The sequence below is a fragment of the Phyllostomus hastatus genome, unplaced genomic scaffold (genome assembly GCF_019186645.2).
Source record: "Phyllostomus hastatus isolate PE091 unplaced genomic scaffold, TTU_PhHast_1.1 phas_scaffold_39, whole genome shotgun sequence".
NCBI classification, from domain to species: domain Eukaryota; kingdom Metazoa; phylum Chordata; class Mammalia; order Chiroptera; family Phyllostomidae; genus Phyllostomus; species Phyllostomus hastatus.
In genome coordinates, this window is record NW_025334028.1 from 9,386,024 (window position 1) to 9,410,348 (window position 24,325).

Consider the following 24,325-nt stretch of genomic DNA (forward strand, 5'->3'; position numbering starts at 1 on the left):
TTATGGCAACCCTAACAAATTAATACATGTAGCAATAGAGAACTAATACATATACTTCATTCAAAATAACTTTTACTGGCAGTACCAAAATTAGTCTCAATGCAGGACTCATGTAGATAACAAAAGCTTCCAAGTTTTTATTCTGTAAAAAAGACATTAGTCCAGATCAGAAAATCTTAGACCACATATTTTTTTCCCCTTAGTTAGCTGGGACTCCTGCAATCGTATAATCTAATCTACTCATTTCAAGAACTGCTGCTGCCCTGGCCAGTGTGGCTCAGTTGGTTGGAGCATCATCCCATAACCAAAAGGTTGAGGGCTCAATTCCGGTCAGGGCACACACCTAAGTTGCCAATTCAATCCCTGGTATCATCACGTATGGGAAGCAACTGATCATGCTTCTCTCTTGCCTTAACTTTTTTCTCCCTCCCTTCCTCTCTCTCTAAAAGCAATGAAAAAATGTCCTCAGCTGAGGATTAAAAAAATTGCTGCTGCTGCTGCTGCTGCTGCTGCTGCTGCGCCAAGAGCTATTTTAAACACTTACCATATATTAATTCCTCATAAGAACCATATGAAGTACCACCATCATAAATTCTACTTTTAGGACAAAGAACTGATGTCCAGAAGTTAAAGTCAAACAGCTAATAAGTGGCCAGGATTTAGTAAATTGAGTTGCACGGAGAATTAGTGATTTATAACTATCCAAAATCATAATTAGTAGTTGAGCTGGGACTAAATCTAATAGTACTTTCTTCTACCTTCAAATCTTTTTCTTAAAAGTTAAATACTAAAGCTTTTCTTTTAGGTGTTATATTCAAGCTTTGTATTTCTACCTTAAAAATATGTGTGTATTTGATTATCTGCCCCCCCCTCCTATACCCACATACATATGGTTACCCATTATCTTCCACTGCCTGAACCCTAAAATGCTGTTTTCAATTCCTGGCACCCTTCTTGCATCTATGTTAGTCACTTTTATAGATTGGAACACAAGATTTCACTTCCACAATTTGGAAAATAGAGCTTAAGCTCAACATTTCATATCAATTAAAGTACAAATGCACCTGGACAGAGTAATACATTATTAGTCACTTGCATTTTGGTAGGAATAACTCAGAGAACAGGCTTTGAGACACAGACAGCAAGAAAACCAAGGCAAATTTTTTAAAATGGCCCTGCCCTAAGTCACAACTTGTCCACAAGGATTGGTAGTTTAGGGGTTAGCCTTTCTTTGGGAGTCTGAACTACAAAATATAAAGCTCAGGAGGTGAGCGGTGGCGGCAACCAGGCTTCCCCTAACAGAGAGGAGAAACGTGAAGTAAGCCAGTTTCCAAAGAGCAGCTCTCCCCTGCGAGCTGGAGGGAAACCTAACTGCATTTGGTCCCTGGGTTCTCTTCAGACAGCCCTTCTGTACTTCTGTCCCTGGGTCCTTTGGCACATCCTCCGACATACCGAAAAGACTGATAATGTCCCCTTTAGCCTAAGTTAATTTGAATTAACTCACATGCAATCAATAGAAAACCAACATGATCAGAAAGTTTCTACTCCAAATCTTCAGAACATTACTGAACTACTAGTAACCTAATGTAAAAAAATAAGCTTTTCAGTAAAAATAAAACAAAGTAAAACACTAAAACTAAGGCCACTAGGTATCAATAGTACTTTAAAGTGCCTCACGACATAGTTGATCATTCAAACTAGCCACTCAAAGTAAAATACAATAGAGTTCCAAAGCCTGTGCTTACAACAAGATTTTCCCAGGAAAGTAATAAAGGAAATAATGCGTTAAAAACATGATTTTATTCTATGTAAGTAACAACAATAAAGCCAGAATTGAAACTGAGGTGATTTACTCTAACATACCTGCTTCTAGTGCAGAAAACTAAAAGCCATCCTAGAAAGGAGGGTTACCCAAGTTTACCCAGCAATCGGTGCTAAAGAATGGCTGAAATTCAGCTCTTCTGAGTCACAGTTAAGAGGTCGTGCCACAGTGCAGTGGTGCAGCAAAGACTATCATGATTCTGTTCTTGCTCCTGGTTCAACTGACAAAACAATCCTAAAACTAACCTGATACTCTGTTCTGGGCTGGCATGAACCTGCACAGAAACAATAGGAGCGGCAGGCACCCTCCTCCAGAAGCAGATGTGGAGAAGTATTATATCTATGATGAAAGAAAAAAGAAATATTTTCAGAATATTTTTATCATCATGAGTCATTCATTTTTTACTGATTCTCTCTTTATCTCTTTCTGTGTCACCAATGGTTTAATAATGGAACACATGACACTTTATTTAAGGTAGATAAAATTTGCTATTCAAAATCCATAAAGATTATAGAGTCATTTAATGATGGATTCTATACACCATCTAGTTCAGCCTCTTTATTTTTAGGGGTGAGGAAACTGAGACCTGGAATAGTTATGCAAAGAATCAATGTCAACACAGTTATTTAGTGGCAAAGCCAGGTTCAGAACTGAATTCTTCCCACTTCCAGTTCAAAATTCATTTGTACATCACAGATCACTGTCTCTTTTTAGAAATACAAATACGAGCATAAAAGAAAAGAAAATTCATGTTATTTCTCTAGGTGTATTTGTAGATGTGGTATAGAGTTGAACTAATTTGCTGTAAATTAAAATCAGAAAACACTGCTCCCTCACTCAATGGTTATAAACCAATCTTGAGTTTAGCATGTCTTATGTAGGATATTTAAATATTTATTTACCATTCAGTATTTTAATATGAAAACACTAGTATTTGAGTCATGAGATCTAGGTTCTGGTTCTTCTTATCTCTGTTCTCATCAAGTTCTATAATCTTGCTCTGGCTGGTGTAGCTCAGTGGATTGAGCAGGGGCTGCAAAGCAAAGGGTCACCAGTTCGATTCCCAGGCAGGGCACAGGCCTGGGTTGTGGGCCAGGTCTCCAGTAGGGGGCGAACAAGAGGCAACCTCACATTGATGTTTCTCTCCCTCTCTTTCTGCCTCCTTCCCCTCTGTCTAAAAATAAGGAAAATCTTAAAAAAAAAAGTTGTGTAATTTTAATTATTTTTTTGGTCCCAAAGTTCCTTTATTCTAAAATGAGCTTGGACTAATTCCCATGGGCCTTCTAACTCTCCAATGTTTTGCCTAAGAATAGTTTCTTCTTTTTTTTTAAAGGTAAAAATGTAAGATTTTTATTTTTTATTTTATTTTTTCCACTACCATTTATCCCCTTTATATGCCTTTCCACAGTCACCACCCTGCTGTCCACGTCCATGAGTCCCTCTTTTCTTTTTTGCTCCACCCCTCTACCCTGCAAACTCTGCCCCAGGAGCTGTCAGCCTGCTCACTATGAGTCTGTCTCTACGTTGCTTGTTAGTTCAGTTTGTTCATTGGATTCCACATATGAGTGAAATCACATGATATTTTCATCTTTTAGCAACATCATGCTTTTCTGATCAACTATTTTTGTTAATCTCTTTGACAATGTTACTACAATAGCTTAAATATAATCAGTAATACTGCCTTCAAATATAGTTAATTATCATTCAAAAGCCTATGCAACAATAACCTAGTTTTGCTGCCTATCTCACTTTTTAAAAAAATAAGAACCCAGCTGGAAGTGGAAGGAAAAGTGTTTTTAAAAATCTACCTCTTAGGTAGTTTCTGAGAAACATCCTGAATTATTTTCCCAAATTGGTTACCCATCCAACAACATGTCACTGAGGGACTTGTCAGATGGCAGACACAGCCTTAATTAGACAGAAGACTTTAAAACAAGATTCCCCTAGTGAAGTACTGAGTGACACTAGGAATTCAAGTGGCAGTGATGGAGTAGGCAGAAACAGTGAAATGTCTCCTAAAATGTAACCTCAGAATACGCCTTCTCTATTTTTAATATATGAATTGCTACATACAACAGTTATTTGTAACATGTCTTAAACTCAAAGCAAAATACCAGAATGAACATCCAGGTACCTGCTACCCAATTTAGGAACCTAAATATAGGTTATTGGTAATGTTCTACTGATTTGTTCCTCCCTTACCCCATGCCCCACTTCTTTTATCCCTTCTGTCCCCTGTAACTGCTATCTTGTATTGTGTTTACCATTCTTTTGCCTTTTAAAAAGTATATCATATATGTCCCTGTACCCCAACAATGCAGTGTTTTCATTTTGTTTGTTTTTGTTTCTGTAAAAATTAAGTAGCTCCTGTCCTCTAAGAAATGTCTCTTCCATTCAGTATTGTATTTTCAAGATACCATCCAGGTTGTTGCATGTGCATGTAATTCATTCATTTTCACTACAGAAAAACTCTGTGTTGTGTGATCATACTGTAATTGAATATTTCATTCTCTTTATAACAGCATCTTGCTTTCCCCTAGGTTTGTTCCTTTTCTCCTTGCTATCAGGAACAATGTTATGAAAACTCTCATACACATATCTGTTGTTCTACAGATGCCGAAGTTTCTCTTAAGTATGTGCCTAGGAGTTGAGAAATATGCCTATATTCAACTTTTCAAGAGGATGGCAATTTTTATTTTCTCAAAACTATTTTTAGAATTCATAATCCACCACCAACAGGTAGTTCATATTGATCCATATCCTCTCCAACATTTAGTCATGTCAATATTTTTTATTTGGGGGTATAAAATGGCATCTAATTGTGGTATCAATTTGTTATTTCCTGTTAACTAATGATACTGAACATTTCTTCAAGTTTATTGGCTAACTTGTGTTCCTTTTTTATGAAATGCCTATTCATCTCTTTTGCCCAAATCCTCAGTTGTTCACCCTTTACTTACTTTTTTTTTCATAGAAATTCTGTGTTCTGGATGCTGATTATTTGGTTTTATAAACGATGCATTACCAGGTTCAGGCAAGCAATGAGATAGAGAAGCAGACGCAGAAACAGCAGGCCAGACAGAACTGGAAAGAGCAAGCTAGAGTACCAAGGTTTCTCTAGCCCATTTTTGTAAATTAATGCACCACAGATGTCTGAAAGTATCAGAAATCTAAAATAACATGTAATTGATCCTATTAGAATATTTTATTGTAATATAATTTCAGCCAAGGGTAAATGCTTTGATGAGATTTCAGTGCACTGTAACTGCAATATAGTATAATTCTAGGTATCAGTTTTAAATCACAATTCAGACAGAGTTCTCATTTTGACCCTTACATTTTACATTTTTTATTTCATGCTTTCATTGTCTCCAATTTAGAATGTCAGTTTTATTGCTGAAGGGTAAGTATGAATGTATATGAACATAGGTATGAAAATAAATGTCAAAAGTAAATTATGTAAACCAAAACACCACAGAGACCTGGATTCCAGACTTGCCTAGACAATCAGCTGTGCTGCCTTGGACTAACCATGTCTTTAAGTTGGTTCTCTTATACCTTACCTGGAAACTGTGCTGGGTAAATTTTAAGGACCTTTGAGTCACGCTTTCTGGCTTGAAGATCAACGAGGAAAAACGTTTCTTGCAGACAGCCCTGAAAGTGTTTTAGGAATCTCTTTCTGAGAATTACACAAACTAGACAGATTAAACAGTAACAGAAAGCTAAATGTCTGGGAAAAATTAATAAGCAGGGCTATAGCCATCCTATGGCTTCTCAGGACTCCTAGCAGATCACCTGACAAAGAGCAACATACAGGAAAAATATCAAAAGCCACCTAAGCCCCAGCTGGTGTGGCTCAGTTGGTTGGGTGACCTCGCAAACTGAAAGGCTGCCGGTTTGATTCACAGTCAAGACACATGCCTGGGTTGGAGGATTGGTCCCCACTCAGAGAGTATACAGAAGGCACCCAATTGATGTTTCTCTCTCATATCCATGTTTCTCTCCCCCCTTCCCCACTCTCTAAAATAAAAAATAATAATTAAATAAAAAAGTAAAATTTAAAAACCGCATAAAATCTGAATCCTCTATATTTTGTCTTTGATTTCTATATAAGCACTCAGAAAAGAGCTTCCAGATCCATACTTACCCACTTAACTTCTACTAAAGTTACCAATTACCTGGATACTGTTAAATCAAAAGGCCAGTCAGTTCTTATCTTTCTTGACCGATCATTTGGCACCAAGCCCTGATACACTTTGTTTACCTGGCTTCCAAAAAACAAAGACTTTCCTGGTTTCATCCCATTTCACTGGCCACTCCTTCTCAGCCTCCTTTGCTATTCCTCCTCTTCTCACTGATCAGTGAAGTTCAAGCATTTACCCTCTCAGCCATCAACAAATATATTGCTCTATCTACAAAATGTATCCAGAATCCGACCCCTTCTCATCACCTACATCAATACTTTGATCATAATAGTAATTTGGTCATCTCTCAATTGGATTTCTTCCATAATTTAGTAACCGGCATCCCAACTTCTATCCTGCCCAATTTCAGTCCTTTCTCATCAAAGTAACCAGTGGTCCTGAAAATCTTACATAAGTCTTATAAGGTAACATCTGTGCCCCAAATCTCTAATTGGTTCTTCATCTCAGAGTAAATGCCAAAATCTTTAAAACAGAATGGAAGACCCAACATAATTTGCTCCTCATTACATCTCACCTCATTCCCCACTGACCTCCTTTGCTATTCCTTAACAAGACAGGCATACTCCTGCCTCACAGCCTTTATACGTATTGTTCTCTCTGCCTAGTTTCCCAAGAGACAGTTCTATCTCTGCGTGTCTCACTCCCTTACTGCCTTTAAATCTTTGTTCAAATGTCTCCTAGACTAAGGAGACAAGCTAAGTCTTCCCTATCCACTCTATTTAAAGCTATAACAATTCCGCTACCAGAATCCCTAACCCACTTCTCTGATTAATTTTACTCCAACGTTACTAACATTCAGTTATTTCACTTCTATTCCTGTTCATCTATTTCCTCCAACAAAAACATAAAATCCATGAGAGAAAAAAGAGCTTTGTTTGATTTGGTGCTACATCTTCAACATCTAGAAAGGGGTGGGGCACATAGTAATCATTCAATAAACATTTTTTGAATAAACAAATGAAATATTACTCTCTTGGAGTTAAAAATGACAAATCTAGGCCCTGGCTGGTGTGGCTCAGTGGACTGGGTTGGCACCCTGTGAGCTGAAAGGTCGCTGGTTCAATTCCCAGTTAGGGCACATGCCTGGATTGTGGGACAGATTCCCAGTAGGAACATGTAAGAGGCAACCTTGCACATGTTTCACATTGCTGTTTCTCTCCCTCTCCCCCACCCTTGTTCCTCTCTTCCCCTCTCTCTAAAAATAAATAAATAAAATCTCTAAAAAAAAAATACAATCTGAGTTAACAAAATAATCTAAGTAATCATGGGACAACAGCTAGATTCTTCATGTAAAATGATCATTCTACTATTTCTTCAATAGATAAATGGAAACAGTAACTCTGAAGACTTCAGTAGACATTGTAGCTAATACTTCCATACACTTAAATAAATCACTATAATAAATAGCTCCTGCACTCCCCCAGATGTGTTTTGACTCTGGCCATCCACAGCGTGACTCAAGTTATTTTCCACTAACTACTGTCACATTCAACAATGACTGGTTTACAGAGCCACAACACCAACACAAAGGCAAATATTCTAAGTGTTCATTCCAAACTGGTTCCTGACAAAGAACCAAGCTCTTTCTAAGTAAATAAAGTCTAAAAGTAAAGGGCAGGTATTTTTTTTAAAGCTTTAAATATTTTATTTGGAAATAATTTCAAACTTACAGAAGAGTTGCAAATATAAGAATACAAAAATCACCCTTACACCCAAATTACCACTGGTTAATGTCAGCTTATTATTTGTGTTCATGTGCTCTTGCACTTTCTTTCCATTCACACGGACATACTTTTCCCCTCCTAAACTAGCTGAGGACAAATTATATATAGCATGGCCCTTTGCTCCTTTGCTTTACTGTACATTTCCTAAGGACAGAGATAGACTCATCTGTAACCACAGTACAGGTATCTTCAGTAATGTGAACACTGTTAAATATATTAACTTATGACTTATATTCAATTTTTCCCCAATTGATTATAGTATTTCCCCCACTTGGTATGTGATCTAGCCTAGGATCAGATATTACAGCCAGTGGTTCTCTCTTAAACTTCTTTTAATTAAACTCCCACAGCCTTTCTTTGCCACTTACTATAGTTTTTTGTTTTTGTTTTTTTGAAGAACACAGTCCTCCCCACCCACTTTAAGTAGAATGTTCCTCATTTTAGAGCATTCTGAAGTTTCTTCATGATTAGATTTAGGTTCTACGTGTTGGCCAGAATGCTACACAGATGATAATGCGTCACCTAAGGGTGTCATATCTGGAGTTACATCATATCCATCTGCCTACACTGTTGCTGGATTGTGACGTGCTTCCAGTTTTTTTAAAAAATTCTTATTTTCTAGTGTAAAATAAGAAGTTCATGTCATATGTACCCTGACTGGGCCTGGAATCAGCCTTTTATTTCTCTGAAGAACTCTGGTTTCTTTGTGTTGCGAACAGTATTAGAGGCCAAGATTTTGGAGGTATGTGTGTCCATTGCTCTTTGCTTCTTAGCCTTCCTGTTGAACAGAGCTATTAGGAAATGAACACACGTATATATTAATAAACTTATGTACACATATATGTTCATATATGTGTGTATGCACATACACACATATATAAACATGCATATGAAAATGATTTTTAAAATAACATATTTACACTAATACCTTCAACTGCAATCCATTCCCATAGGATTCATTTCTGCTATTTTCCATTCCATATTTGTTTCTTCATCCTGAAGTCCTGGCTCCAACAACCTCAAAATATTTACTGAACACTCAAATAACCTCGAGTTGCTTTGTCCACATCACAACAAAAAATAATCTCTACTAGAAAGAGTTAAAAAAAAAAGAAAGAAAGAAAGAGAGAGTTCAGGATTTGTTTGCAATCCCTCCCTCTTACCTCCACACAAGATGAGGGTAAACAGTAAACTTCTGTGTCAGTAAGTTATTTGGAGTCACTCTTGCCCTTCAACATAGGTACAGTACAATTTACATACAATCTGGTTCGTTTGTTTCTGTTGATTAGGATCTTCCCCATTCCCATCCTGATTTTGAATATGAAACACAACAGGCTTTGAAAAGTCAAAACTATGTGAAAAGGTATATTTTGAAAAGTGTCATTCCCTCCCATAAACCTTTGGTTCCATTACCTCCCACCATCTCTTCTTTTGGTAAAGTTAAGCAACACGTATGTTTTATTCCCCCTGTCCTTTTTTACACAAAAGATAGCACACTGTGTCTGCATGTTAACATAAACCAGCTCAATCCAGAAGGGAGGAAGCTCTTTTTCCCAAAGCATTTTATGAGATCAGCATTACCTTATACCCGAACCAAACAAAGACATTAAGACAAAACATCCAATATCCTTTGTGATCACAGATATAAAAATTTTAATGAAATATTAGCTAGCCAAATTTGCATTGTTTAAAAGAGATATTACATCATAACCAAGTGGAGTTTATTCTGAAAATACAAGACTGGTTCAATATTTTAAAAACTGATTAATATAATTCACCATTTAATAGACTAAAAAAGAAAAACCATATGATAATCTCAATAGATATAAAAAAATTTGACAAATTCAACAGTGAATCATGATTTTAAAAACACTTAGTAAACTAGGAATAAAATGAAACCTAAACAGATAAATGGCATCTTTCAAATAAATACAGCTAACATCGTATTTAATGGCAAAAAAACAAATGCTCTCTGTCTTTAACATTACTGGAAGTCCTAGCCAGTGCAAAAGTATGAAGAAAAAAACAAAAACAAAACAAAAACCATACATTACAATAAAAAACGTCTTTATTCCAGAAACATGATTGTCTATGTAGAAAACCTCACAACATCTACAAAAACACCTACTAGATTTTTTAAGGGAATTTAGCCAGTCTGTAGTATACAAAGTTCAATACACAAAAATCAATCATGTTTCTACATGTCAACAACGAAACTAGAAATTTTATGGATATAGAATGTCATTTATAATAGAACTTCAAGAAACATGAAATGCTTTGGGATAAAGTTAACAAACTAGGCACAATTTGTATTCTGAAAACTCCAGAAACATCAATGAGATAAAATCAAAGATGACCTGAGTAAATGGAGAGGTATACCATATTCACAAACTGGAAGACTCAGTACAGTGAAGATATATATCACGTGTCTCCAAATTTATCTGCAAATTCAATGTAATCTCAGTCAAAACTCTAGTAGACTTTTTAATTTAGGAAACTTAAAGATGATTCTAAAATTTACATGGAAAAGTCAAAACAACTTTGAAACAGAACAAAGCGGGAAGGCTCATACTATTTGATTTTCAGACTTTTTATAAAATTACAGTAAACCCTGGCTGGTGTGGCTCAGTGGATTGAGTGAGTGCCTATGAACTAAAAGGTCTCTAGTTCGATTCCCAGTCAGGGCACATGCTTGGGCTGAAGGCCAGGTCTCCAGTGGGAAGCGCGTGAGAGTCAACCACACATTGTTGTTTCTCTCTCTTTCTTTTCCCCTCTCTCTAAAAATAAGTAAATAAAATCTTTTTAAAAATTTGCCCTGGTTGGTGTGGCGCAGTGGATTGAACTCCAGGTTGTGAATCAAAGGGTAGTGGGTTCAATTCCCAGTCAGAGCACATGCCTGGGTTGTGGGCCAGGTCCCCAGCATGGGGTGTGCAAGACGCAACCACATATTGATTATTTCTCTCCCTCTCTTTTTCTCTTTCCCTTCCCCTCGCTACAAAAGTAAATAAATAAAATCTTTACAGATTTTATGTAAAGCCTAGAGATTTAAATGTAAAACCTATGAAAATTCTAGAAGGAAACATGTGAAATCATTGTGACTTTAAGTTAGCCAAAGAATTCTCCGATAGGATATAGAGTAGAAACCATAAAAGAAAAAACTGACAAACTATTTCATCAAAATTAACTTCTGCACTTCAAGACACTGCTTTGAAAATGGGAAAAAAACACAAAAGTGGGAGAAAGTATATGTAAAACACATACCAGAAAAAAGACGAGTATATCCAACATATATGAAGAACTCTTATAACTCAATATTAATAAAACTAGCAATCTAATTTTAAAAAAAGCAACAGATGCCAATACTTAAAAAAAGATATAGGTAACAAATGAAGCACATAAAAAGATGTTCAGTACAGTTAATTTTCATGAAAAGCAAAATAAAACCATGTTGAATAATGCTGCTATGAACATTAGCCTTTATACGGGTAAGCCCTTTCACTTCTCTTGGGTATATACACCTAGGAGTGAAATTCATAGTTCATGAGGGATAATTTTAACTTTATAAGAAACTAACAATAGTTTGCTAATGAGGCTATACCTTTTCACCATCAATGTACGAGAGCAAACTTCTAGTTGTTTCATATCCTCACCAAATTTAACACTGTCAGGCTTTATTTTAAGATATTCTAGTGAGTGTGTGGTGGTATCACTCTACGGTTTTCATTTTCATTTCTCCTGATGTGTAGTGATGTTAAACATCTTTCTATGTGTTTGTATCTTTCTGTGCTAGTCTACTGACCATTCGTATACCCTTGCTGAAATGTCTGTGCAATTTTTTTGTTCATTTTCTGACAGGGTGAGTTGTCTCCTTACTGAATTTTAAAAGTTCTTCAGATGTTCTGGCTCCAATCCTTGCCACATACATGTTTTGCAAAGATTTTTCCTAACCTATGGCTAGTTTTTTCATTTTTCAAATGGTGCAGCATGTTCATTCTAAGAAAATTCATTAGGCTGTACACTTACAATTTGTTCACTTTTCTTTATGTATATATATTTGAAGGAGTAGGATTATTTAAAAAGGATAATAGACTGCTCTTTGGAAGGTGACAAAATCTTTATCAATTAGTAGATAGCCTGAAGATGAGGAGATCAGGCCTGCACATACTAAAAACTGGAAAATATGTCTCTATACTCCTAATTTTAAGCTCTTCATAGCATTGGATCTCTATCTGATGCCTAGACATGAAACCTAAAATTAGCAAGGGAGAGAGGAACATGTTAAAGGCCTCCTTCCTGCAATTCTGTATTGCAATGTGACCTCTAAATTACAGACATTTCAGAAGATACTTTTTGTTAATTACAGAGTAAGTTTTAAATGAAAATTCTTAGGTTGATAAAAAAAGATATTCAGCCTAAATGTAATTTTGAAAAATCAACACATGCAATGACTTTCAATAAGCATCTGATTGTCAAATACATATGCTAAAACATAAAAATAAACACCACTACATATGTTTGCTTTTGTTGACAGCACAGAATAACATTATATATTAGATTGGCCAAAAAAGTCCATTTAGGTTTTTTTCTATAAAATAAAAGATACCTTTTTCATTTTCACCAATAACTTTATTGATTTGGGTATTTTGAGTATGTCAACTATCTCTCGCTATTGGCTTCTAGTGGGTAGGGGCCAGGGTTGCTGCTAAACCTCTTCCAATGCATTAAGACAGCCCCACAGCAAAGGATTATTTGGACACAATGTCAATAGTACCAAGAAACTTCACAAACCACTCTTAACACGTTCCATCAGTCATAGCATTTTCTCCATATGCTGCACAAATCTTTTTTTGTGTTCCAGCTGAGATTTTTAGCTTACTTGAAATAATAAAGCATAATATGCTAAAAATGTTGTGTATCTTCTTATATCTTCAATATTAAAGGGCTGCACAAAAATTCACCAACTTTAAGTTTTTTTAAATACACGCTGATGTCAGCTGTCAACATACAATCTAACAAAATTGTTTTGAATGAAGTTAAAGACAACTAAGCACCCCTAGAGTTACTGTACAGATAAAACTAAACTTTTTGGCCAACCCAATATATAAGTATTGCTTATTAGTCTATCAATCAGAAATTCTGACTTTATAAGAAGCAAAAATCATACACTGGCATTTTTAAAAGTATATTTTATTGGTTATACTATTACACTTGTCCCATTTTTTTAACCGCTTTACTCTCCTCTGCCCTGCACATCTTTCTCACCAGCATCCCCCCCTTTTAAGCTCATGTCCATAAGCTTAACTCGTACATATGAGTTCTTTGGCTTCTCCATTTCCTGTAGCATTCTTAACCTCCCCCTGTCTGTTTTGTGCCTACCATTTATGCTTATTATTCCCTGTACCCTTTTCCTCCCATTTTCTCCCTTCCGCCTCCCCAATGATAACCCTCCATGTGATCTCCATTTCTGTTGTTCTATGCCTGTTGTAGTTGTTTGCTTAGCTTGTTTTTGTTTTCTTTTTTTCCCCTCAGGTTCAGTTGTTGACAGTTGAGAGTTGATTTTCATTTTACTGTTTGTATTTTTAAAATTTTTTTTTGGATAAGACCCTTTGACAGTTTACATAATAAGGGCTTGGTGATGATGAACTCCTTTAACTTGACCTTATCTATGACACACTTATCTGCCCTTCATTCCAAATGATAGCTTTGTTGGATAGAGTAATCATGCATGGAGGTCCTTGCCTTTCATGACTTGGAATACTTCTTTCCAGCCCCTTCTTGCCTGCAAGGTCTCTTTTGAAAAATCAGTTGATAATATAATGGCAATTCCTTTGTAGGTAACTTGTCTCCTTTCCTTTTGCTGCTTTTAAGATTCTCTATCTTTAGTCTTGGGTAATATAATTATAATGTGCCTTGGTGTGTGCTTCCTTGGGTCCAACTTCTTTGGGACTCTCTGAGCATCTTGGACTTTCTGGAAGTCTGTTTTCTTTGGCAGACTGGGGAAGTTCTCCATTATTTTTTCAAATAAGTTTTCAATTTCTTGCTCTTCCTTTTCTCCTTCTAGAAACTCTATTTTTCAGATGTTGGAATGTTTAAAGTTGTCCTGGAGGTTCCTAAGCCTCACCTCATTTTTTTGAATTCTTGTTTCTTCATTCTGTTCTGGCTGAATGTCTATTTCTTCCATCTGCTCCAAACCATTGATGTGAGTCCTAGTTTCCCTTCCCTTCACTGTTGGTTCCCTGAATATTTTTCTTTATTTCACTTTGTACAGCCTTCACTTTTTCCTCTATTTTGCTCAATCATTTGAGCAATCATTTAAGCATATTCAGTCATTTCTATAAACATCCTGATTAGCAGTGTTTTGAACTCTGCTTCTGATAGGTTGGCTCTCTCTTCACCACATAGTTCTATTGTTGGAGTTTTGATCTGTTCTTTCATTTGGGCAATGTTTTTTTGTCTGAGCACACTTGTTAGGCTGTAAGAAGAGGAGCCTTAGGTATTCGCCAGGGTGTGGTAACCCACACAGCTGCATTGTGGCTCTGTATGTGGGGGAGGGGTCAGAGAGGGAACAATCCCGTGCCAGCTTTCAGTCACTTCCCCTGCTACCCACAAGCAAATTGGGCCCTTCTGGTGCTGATTCCCAGGTGGGTGGGTTTGTGTATGTTCTAGGACCCCATGGGTCTCTCCAACAAAGTGTCCCATGAGGCTGGGAGCTTCTCCTATCACCACAACTCCCACAGATTTTTATAGCCAAAGGTTTTGAGGCTTTATTTCCCATGCTGGAACCCTGGGTTGCCTGGTCTGTCTTGCTCCCCAGTTGTTCGTCTGGGTTTATCTGCACACAAATGTGGGACCACTCAGTCCGCCAGCAGCCGCCTTACCTGTCCTGGTCCAAATGCTGGCCTTTTTCGTATTAATGAAAAGTATGTGTTTAGTAGAATATAAAATATCAAGCAGAACATACTTTTTGACGTCAAACAATAAAAGTTGCTCTCCACCACAATACCAATTCTTAGTTTCCCTTAACTCATTACCTAAAGATAATCACTATTTACAGTGTGGTATGTACCTTTTTAGACATTTTCTATACTAAGCATATACATATGTGTATATAAATATATACATGCTTTCACAAACACAGCATATATGGCATTTTAGAACTCTTTAAGCCAAAATGTTAAAAATATTTAAATGGGCCTTTATAGTTGAGGAACTATAGAACATGAAATCAAAAAAAGGAAAAGAGCTGAGTTAAATAAGAAAAATAAGTTAAAAGTTAAAATATAGTTGTTAAATGTGGCTTGAAAACATGCTTAAGTTTGGGGGATTTACAGAATGTAATAGTAATTTGTAGAAGACACTTCTTAGAATCGTACAGAGCCTACAACCCTTCCTTTTTTTGTTACCATGAAAGATGAGAGGATAAATAATAGGGAGATTTATGGAATGACCATTTTAATGAATCTCTCACAACCTGGTGATGACCTAAAAAATTCCTCTCTTACGTGTTCACCAGAATCCTGCCACTGCCAAAGCAAACAAACCAAAATATAAAGCTTCCTAATGAACAGGTGGATAAGATTACCCACGTGACAAATCAAGTCAAACTTCTCCAGCCAACCTGGTCCTTGCTCAATAGGTTCATGAAAACAACCAGGTGGCAGGAGAAGCAGTTATGTAAGGTATCAATTACTTGGATACTAGGACTGACCTCAATGATGCTACTGTTTAGAACCCAATTGCTTGAGTCCCCCCTAAGCACTACCTCTTGTCAAATTACAAGCACTTCTGCATTACAGAAATGGTGATGACTGGTCCTTACCATAAGATACACCAATTCTGAATTTGCCTCTTCCAGCATCACTATGCAAATTAAGTTGGGGTGCTGTCCTGTAGGATATAAATAGGTTCTGAATCATTAACCAATACTCAATGTCTCCCATCTCCAAGATACACTGGATATGGGAACCAAACAATGATAGCATTTTGTTTCTTGTCTCGAGAATTCTTGTCTCAAGAACTCTGTAATCTGATCTACCAGTTTTAATTCCCAAGGAAAAAAAATACTTATACCAGGAGACAAAATAACTGTTTCGTTATATTGAAAGCTGAGCTTACAGTGTTCAGCTTGATTTCCGCATGACAGTAGGAAAATAAGCAAAAATAAAGACTACAGAATTGGGTGGGGATAACTGTCCCTGACTATCAAGGAAAAGAGAGGTTGCTACTATACCTTTGGGGGAGGAGGTGGAAAGACCATGAGAAGAATGCAGAGGGTTCCCACGGAATACTTTCTGGTGGTACAGTGCACAGTGTTAAGGTTAGTGGCAGACCATCACAATCTGACCATCACAATTCTATACAGTTGGAACTACCAGAGCAGACCCTTTCATGAAGGAAGCACTGGCTCAACTTGTTTGGAAGGAACTTGCTAAGCCAAGAAACTTGATGAGCAGAAGGTAACAGAAATACAAAATGTGAAGTAAAATTGATTAGGTTATGTACACTCATGCAAAAATATGGACTGTAGTCACCATTTATTTCCCTCCTAGTCACTGGTGTGTAATAAGTACCCTCATCTTTCTCTTTAAATACATTTTATTTCCTTTTCCTTTCCCCTAATCATGTAGATGCCAAGTCAGCAGGAATTAAATTTAGGCTGTAAAATATCAAGAATGAATATCAAGTGGAATGAAGGGTGGCATATCACCCAGAATCAGTAGCCCTATAGCACTGCTTCTTGACTGGTACCTCAACTTGTATTTAGATTTTCTTCCACTAGAAAGTGCACATATGCGGTAGCAGGGTTATCTCTACCTTTATATAAGGGGGGAAAGAGGAGGTAAAATAGATGGTTAAATTACAAAGGATGGGGTCATCTAGACACCTCCTAGGAGGGATCAAGCTTTGATTTCTTCTTCTTTGGGGATGGCCCCCAGCACACGGAGTAGATGCCTAGTGCTGTAACTACACACCAAGGCCCCAGGTCCCCTGGTTCTGGGAAACAGATACCTGATCTAAACAGGACTAATCACATCCTTTCTTGTTGGAATATAAAAATTAAAAAGGCAAAGCAGATATTAAATCTTTAGAGCACAGTCACATTTATGGCAGGGGTCTAGAAATTAGGTATAAAAACTCCTGCTGAAATTCCTAGAGCTCCTCTGGTTTCCTCTGTGCAAGCAGGGCTTGTTCAATTTATCATTCAGCTTCCAGTATAGTTCCCATAAATGCCTTTTGTCACCCCTTATGCTAGTGAGCATCAGCTAACTAAAACCCCAAAAATGCTAACACAATTTCTTCTAGGAAGTAAAAAAGGTGTGAGAAGGTTCTAATTTTAACGTCAAATTATCATTCATACATTTTTGGTGCTTCCTCTTACCCCACTCAAAAACTACACTCAACATAGTGTGCTTTTGCCTTCAGAATTGTGACATTAGAACCCTCATGCCTAATGTGCTTTTTTACATCCTCCTATTCTGCAAGAAAGCATATTTACTCTGAAGCTTCAGTTTGTTCATTTTAGCAGCAGTTCAGCAGCAGCTTCCTGTTAAGACATTACTGTGAAGCATCAGCAATTCTCTACATCTCGTGATGCAACACCAGTGTCAATAAAGCAAACTAAATGATTACTGATTAACCATGGAAATGAATTTCTTCCTTAAAAGATACTCAATAATATATAAAGAATGTCAAGCCCAGCCTGTTTCTGCTCTCCATGTGCCTTGCTTCTTCTATCACTTAAACCCTGCATCACCAATACAGATTTGTGACGAGATACGTAAGTAGTTTCAGCCCCAATCTGTGATTCCAGATCAAGTTATCATTAACATATATTCACCCAGCCTTTATGAACAGGTTAGATGACTAGGGTTCCCAGCTTGTTCTCATACCTACTCTATTCTACTCCTGCCCTTTCGGCTGTTCTAGCCCTGTCTATACCTAAGTAATTATAACTAGGCTTCTGTTTTGACACTTTCAGAAGTTCCACGTCTGGTCCCTGCTTTGTCTCATCCTAGGACTGGGATGCCTCTTTTTGATTACCAGTTCCAACCCCAAGGACTGGTACTTGGCCATTATTTAGAGCCCAGTAACCAAGTTCACACAGACAAAATCCTCCAAAGGCTATTCAAATAAATATATGTATACATGTATGTACTCATTCATTCCGATTCTCTCCCCTACTCTCAAGATGCCATGTACTTCTCTACCTTGAATTCCCATTTACAACTGGTTGCATGAATGGCTCTATGGCTATTCCACTCTTGACATGGCCTACCAAAGAGAACCTTTCCTTAACACCTGCAAAGTAGGGCATATTGGCTCTAACATGCAGCACTATTTCAAAGTGTGAACTCATTCTAGTCTGCCCTAGACAACAGTAACTCTGCCCTAGTCTTAAACTTGACCATACTCTGTCATATCACAAACGCCAACAAAACCTTATCAATTACTGAGATGAGGTAAAAGTAATCAAACTTACAGAATTTAAAAACAAAGGAATTAAACAGATAAACAAAAGAAAAATATTTTCTGAATGGTATGAATCAGAAACTTTGTAAAACAGTAATATTAAAATAACATAATATTCCTAGACATATATGTGCCTATTTTTTAAATCACTAGGTTATATTGTTAAAAGTAGGAAAAAAGAAAAGGACTACATTTTATTATGTAAATATACTCTACTATAGCATATAGAAATAACCATTTAATTCCCAAGAGTTCTGGCTGTAATTTCTTGACACAAAACAAATAAGGTACCTTAGAGCAATAAAACAGCACATCTATCTAGTCATATAAATTAGTATCTCTTTTCATCAATGCTGAATTCTTTTTGAAACTTAAATTTCTAATTCTACTGAGTGCCAAAAATGGGATTCCCATCACCTTATCCAAAATCTAGCTTTGTTATTAATACTACCCCCTTATAAAAGCTGTCCCTTTCCTGGATTTGTCTACTTTGATTCCTAAAGATCAAGTCGCAAATGGGATCATCATGAGATTAAGGAGAAACTGAAAGTTGTCCAAGATTATAGGGAAAAGGTATGTGTATGTACCTTCTAAACCAAAGATCTACAATAAGAACAAGTACAATGGGCTTGTACTGGGGCTAGGGAGGAAAGAATGTCATTACCACATTATTTAGTAACTATTTGTTCCTAAGTTAAACTAGCTCTTTGAAAGGAGGATTGGTATCTTATCTCAATATTTCAACACACGAAGCAGACAGTTAATAAAAATCTTGTTGAATGAAAAAAAGAAAAAAACAAGGGATTCAGATGGTTAGTAAAGGAGTGTCAACTGTATCCAGCTCACACTGCAATACAGCCACCATGGAATGATACTGCAAGGGATAACTGCAACCTCACTCAAAGAAAACCAAGTGTGAGTTCTAAGTCCCTTTTCCCAAAGATAACTCCCTACTGAATAATAATCATAATGCAAAATGCATCTCATATCATGGATTAATTTCATTTGCTCTTACCCTTTCACAAAACAATTATTTTCCTCTATTCTATTTTTACATTACTATAGGTCTTTCCTTAATCTAACACTATGTTCAATATTTAACTTTCAAAAATCTACTTCACTACTTGTTTATTTTGGTATGACTTTTCTATTTCAGGCACCTAGGAATGAGTCACTACCCAATTCATTTAGCTTCTAAATTGCTGTTCATGGAGATGTTATAGTGACCTGAGTGCTCATGAAGAAAACAGACTGAACGGGAAACTCTAATAAGCCACGGCAACTCTTTACTAAACTAGTCACTTTGCCATCTTCAAAGTTGTTGTTTTTTTTTTAATAAAAATATAATTTTTTATTGATCTCTGAATGGTAACAGATGAGAAAATAGAAAAGTCTAACTCAAAACTTGTGTATAATACTTACCACTGCTACTTAGATAAGACAAAAATTTTAGAAATACTGAAATCAATGCAACCAACATGTATGTAAGAGCATTTCTAAACTTTAACAAAACTGAAAAAGGCATACACAGGTGTGGTTGGTATCTGTAAGCTTAACAACAACAAAGTCACAATTAGGTATAGGAATGCAACCAATCTTCCATTAAAATAGCACTTCCTGAACTGTACTGGAATGATGCTTTGTCAGATGACATTACGATATGCAAAACAGCTCTTCAACTTTGCATTACAGTAGATGTCAACAAGCACTGTAGAAAGAAAAAAGGCTAGAATATGAGGATCTTTTTAAAGATCTTTTAACACTGGCATTCAGCAGTCAAAAGTAAATCATTTTTTATGAAAGTATTAGGCTGAGGAAATTCAAAGTGCATGAAAATCCATAAAGAGAAAAAAATAACATACTGTTTACAAAAATATAATGCTCTTCTCCAGGCTATGAATAGAGATCACTAATACTGTCATCCTAGCAAGGCTATTCTGCATATTTCCCCTGCCCTGCCCCAGCTGCACAAGTGCACATCAGCCATAATGGCAGCCTTAGTGACTTTTCAGCAGCTGCCATGTCTTTTCCAGCTTCCATATCTGCTCCTGAAAGTATAAACACCTAGGCCAACCCATGTGGTGGTTATGCAACCTACCACAGGCTGGGAATCACTGAACTTATTTACTCTAGTGACTCAGATTTAAATCCAGGTCTCTACAGAAAAGAGGTGGAAAACACAAACACACGTCATGACACCATTTTTCATTAATATTCATTGTATAACTAAAGTAACATCAAGATTGTCTGCTCTTTATATAGGTTTGATGAAGAAACTAGCTTTCAAAATGCCTCAGGTTTTACCAGGCACAGGACAGCCTCTGCTAAGACTGAAAGACCCACAGCAGAACCATTCCCCTTTGCAGAGAACTCTTATTTCTCCCTTTCTCCTCTGCCCCCATATGTTTAACCCATGTTGTCCTTTCCCTTTTTCTCCACTCTCTTCTTTAAGCCGCCTTCAACAGCCACTCCTTAACAATGCTGAACTTCGCAAAGCCAAGATAACTTTTTCAAGGATATTTCCCTTAGCAGTAGTAGAAATACTTTAAATATCAGAACTTCAGAAATAATAAAACAGCAATAAATCAATTTTCATCCTGACCACAAAGATAACTCATCAAATTTATTTAGTAAATAAAATGCAATCTATAAAGCACATCTGTCATTGATCCAACAGATCGAACTATCTTTAAAAAGAATACATGCTAGAGAAGTCACATTTAGTTCAATTTTCACGGTCACCTAGTGTAAAATGCCTCAGATGCAAAAGTTTCTCGTGTTAAAAGTATGGTCTTCTCTAAGAGTTTTACTTTATTTCTAAGCCGTATCTTTTTTAAATTTCTAATTTAGTGATTTCAAAGTGAGAGAGGAAGTGAGAAAGAGGGAGAATGAGAGTAGTGGGGGAAGAGGGAAAGAGTAACCAATTTGTAAGTCCACTTATTGATGCATTCATTGGTTGACACTTATATGTGCCCTGACAGGAGATCAAACCTTCAACCTTGGCCTACTGGGAGGACATTCTAACCAGCTACCTGGCCAGGGCCCTAATCCTTACCTTTACTACTTAAACAATAAATTCAGACAAACATTTTTTTCATCTGATTCATTAATAGTGAAATCTACTGATTTATAATTTTCTATAACTCTGACAAGTAAATTTCAGTTTTCACCAGAAAAATTCTATCACCCTGATACAGAGATCAAACACCTTAGCTGTCCTGTAATCACTTCAACTAAAACTATTTTTCTACTCACGAAATGTCCACAGAACTTCAGTACTTTTTAGACTAATCACATAATGTTCAAGTATTTATACACCTATCTTATCTCCACTACATCATAAAGTTATTGAGAGCAGAACTACCCATGTAGCTCCCACAGTACCCAGTACAGCACACAATAAGAGATTTCATAAATACTTAGGAAATTTTTTTAGGATGATTAATACACATTATAGCATCATTTTAGAGTCTAATCACAATGTATCATCATCTGGGTGAAAAGACCTAGGTTCAAGAGCAAGTTTAATCCCTTATACTTGATCTAATTTAGTCACTAGTTATTACATAAATAAATGAAGTGAAATAAAATTATTAGGCAATCAATACATGATTTTTCCGAAAACAACTGACACAGTTTAATTTCATACTTGTTTACTTAACTATGGCACTTATCATCCATGTCACCTAACACTGTGTTTTCATGAGCAATGTGCCACAGAGAAAGAACTTGGGCTTCAGAATCAGAAAGACCCAGGCTTTAAACAAGGGAATCTGAGTATTAACTGAAGGTTTTCTAGAGTGAAGAGAATAAAGAAACATAATAAAACATTGTATTATCATTCTTTTACTCCATAAAGAGTAGTTTTAGAATTCCTAGGAATGACAGTAAACATTTATTTTCTTGACTTACAGAATTTTCTAACAACATGCTTATTACTTTAAGTATACTCATTCACTCAATATTTATTGCAGGCCAATTACACGCCTATTTCTATGTTAGAGAGAGAATAAAATTTGTTGAAATATATTATATAACACATGGTGATGTTCTACAGCTGTTGATTCAACTACACTATAAACCTTTCTTCTACTTTTCCAATGTGTCCTCTATAGTCAACACAGTAATAGCAGGTACTTAATAATTATCTCTTGACTAACTGCCCAATATTTTTCTTTATATTCTGTTACATGCAAGAATAAAAGGTCCCAGCAAGCAATGATTAAATAAAGAAGTCTAACAAAGAGGAATTAAGAAAATGCCACGTAACTGAGATTTTACATGACTATACCTAAGGCTGTGAATGAACTAACTGTTGGAAAATAATCAGCCATCTGCCTGGTTACCTGTGACCCTTTTCATAGAAAGTACAGGGAAGAAACAATAGATTGGTGAGCTGCCTAGGGAAACAAGGCATGGAATCTGAATTTGTACACGCTAACATCTTCACTTTCTGAGAATAAAAATAACAACATTCTTGTATTTGTCAACATTTTTTAAATGGAGCAAGATCATTACAGTTTTAGCAATGAAACATGTCAGTGCTGGGCTACAGTTATGTAAGATGTTACTACTGGGTAAAGGGTGAGGGTGATGGTTCAGGGTTACATGGAACTCTACTGGTAATTTTCAAAACTTCCTGAGTTTATAATTATTTCAAACTTTAAAAATATATCAGTAAAGTAATGCAGTTTGAATAAATGTTAGATAAAACAAGTAAGCTGCTTTTCTAAACACACTAAAAAACGTACTACAAAATTTGGATATATTGAGAAAATACTTGTGGGATCCTTTTCAAGTGTTGATCCTATATACAATAATTAATCACCACCTAAGTTATGTAATTTATAAAGCAAAATTTATGCACGTGGATGCTTTACTTAGGGCAAGGCAATAAACCCACAGGGTTCTCTGCAGATAAACAAATTAGCTGCCCTCCACTGAAGAAAATAGCAGATTATGCAAAATAACTTTGGCATGACTTTTAATATTAGCTAATGGCTATGTACCAAATTCCTATTCTTCCTAGGCTAATGGCAAATTAATTGACTGCCTTTAAGTCCATACTGGCTGGAGAACAGAGGGAAACAAGAAGAAACATTATATAAGAAGAGGAAGCTAGGCCTGATATTTTAAAATATAGCAGATTCATCAAGTGTTGAAGATACATCTATTACACATGTCAAAAATCACCCTGTAACATGATCCCACTCAGAACCTAAGTACCAAGGGCTTAAGAAACAGAGGAAAGCTAAAAGAATTAGTGTCAAAATACAGTAATCACTATTTTCTAAGGAACCTGGTGTAGAAAGGACTGCCAACAGATGAAGAGCCAGAGGCCAGATAGGATGGGTGACCTGCTGAAAGTAACACAGCTCTCTAGCAGCAGACATACCAGAATTCAAATTGGGTCTCGGAAAGTGTCATTATAAACAGCCACTTATCTTTTATAAGTAGTACGAATAGATACCTTAAAGAAATTAGGCCATGCACAGAAGGATCAAACAACTGTAGTTCATTATTTTTCATTCAGAGTAGTCTTCTAAACCCCAAAATACAATTATAGTACTTTAAACTCACTGAGGCTTCACATCTATCTCAATGATTTAAAGTTACTGATCTAAGCTTACAGCCTCACCAAAATGCATGATTACAGTACCTCTCTACATAGGGATCCAGTCCTCTCAAGGCTTAGAAGTAACTGCTGATGAGTCAGTATACCTAGAGAATTGGCACAGTACACTCTCAAGTCTCAAGCTTGACCACCATCATGTTCTTTTGTGGAATATCACATAACAATGATATATTAAACTTAAAATAACCAGATATACTAGCATTGTGCCATATAATAATTAATATACTATATATAAATAGAAAGTGACAAAAAGTTTTAAAACTTTATGGGAGCAAACTCAACCCAAGTCATTAATAATTCTCCTTGATTTAAAAAAGCTATGTGCAAATTTAACAGTAAGACCATGCTATTACGGAAATAAAACCAAGGACCTACTCACATGTAACCATTAAAAAAAAAAATCTAAACCAAAAACAAAGCAAACTCGGCACTTAGTGAAATTGCAGTGTAATTGGTCAAATTCAAATAG

General features: G+C 36.2%; 1 protein-coding gene across 8 annotated transcripts in view; it reads right to left on the reverse strand.

Annotated features, from left to right (window-relative positions):
• Positions 1-24,325, reverse strand: part of WDFY3 (WD repeat and FYVE domain containing 3) — a 271,299-nt gene that overhangs the window by 239,405 nt on the left and 7,569 nt on the right. The window contains exon 2 of one of the 8 annotated variants that reach the window (XM_045820295.1): positions 2,068-2,161. The exons of the other annotated variants lie outside the window; for them this stretch is intronic. The gene's annotated coding sequence lies outside the window, so the exon portion shown is untranslated. The remainder of the gene's footprint in view (positions 1-2,067; positions 2,162-24,325) is intronic. 8 annotated transcript variants of the gene reach the window in all.